This window comes from Cottoperca gobio, chromosome 14 (genome assembly GCF_900634415.1).
Source record: "Cottoperca gobio chromosome 14, fCotGob3.1, whole genome shotgun sequence".
Lineage (NCBI taxonomy): Eukaryota > Metazoa > Chordata > Actinopteri > Perciformes > Bovichtidae > Cottoperca > Cottoperca gobio.
In genome coordinates, this window is record NC_041368.1 from 10517044 (window position 1) to 10518098 (window position 1055).

The window sequence follows — 1055 nt, forward strand, 5'->3', positions numbered from 1 at the left end:
CTCAACAAGAAAATAAAGATAAAACAGTACATGACACAAGCTAATACAATAAAGCACCATAAAACAAGAATCACCAGATCATTCGTGACAACATGACTGATACTTCTACAAAAACTGTTTACGTTCGAGTTAAATAAGTTGTATGTCCAAATGATAGTTTTAAGTAAGGGCACCTAACAATGACTCTTTAGTATAGATATATTTATTTATTTCTAACCTTTATTTTACCAGGATAGGTCTCATTGTGATTCAAAATGTCAAGATAGGCAGCAGCACAGTTACAGACAAAAAGAAACAGTCACAATCACAACATTAATTAAAACATTTACAGACACAGCGGTCTGCTTCAATGTGTTTAAGAGTCTCTTTAAGTCTGCTCGTAGAGACCAGCTCTCTGAGTTTCAGCTCATTCTGCAGCTGGTTCCAGGCAGCCGGAGCAGCGTAACTAAAAGCCCTTTTCCCAAGTTCTGTACGGACTTTTGGGACAGTTAGAAGAAACAAGTCCTCGGAGCAAAGCCGACATGGTCCACTACATTTCCTACTAATGTAGATCCTTCGGTATTGTGGAAGAGCACCAAGAATAGCTATATAAATAAAGATGTGCCAGTGTTTCAGTCTACGGGTGGTCAGGGAAGACCATCCAACACGAGCATATAAGGTGCAGTGGTGCATCAGGGTTTTGAGGTTTGATATGAATCTCAGTGCCCCGTGGTCGACGGTATCCAGAGAGCTGAGGCACTGAGACGATGCATTCATATAAACAACATCTCCATAGTCCAGCACAGACAGAAACGTCGCAGAGACTAATCTCTTTCTGGCCTCGAAAGAAAAACAGGACTTGTTTCTAAAGTAAAAACCTAATTTTATTCTTAATTTTTTCAAAAGTTCTAAAATGTGAGGTTTAAAAGAAAGAGAATCGTCAGTGATAATAACAAGATACTTGAACTGAGACACAGATTCAATCTGGGAACCCTGTGAAGTGATGATAGGAGGGAGGTTCAAGTGTTTGGTTTTTGCTTTCGAGATCATCATGAGCTTCGTCTTTCCAGCATTTA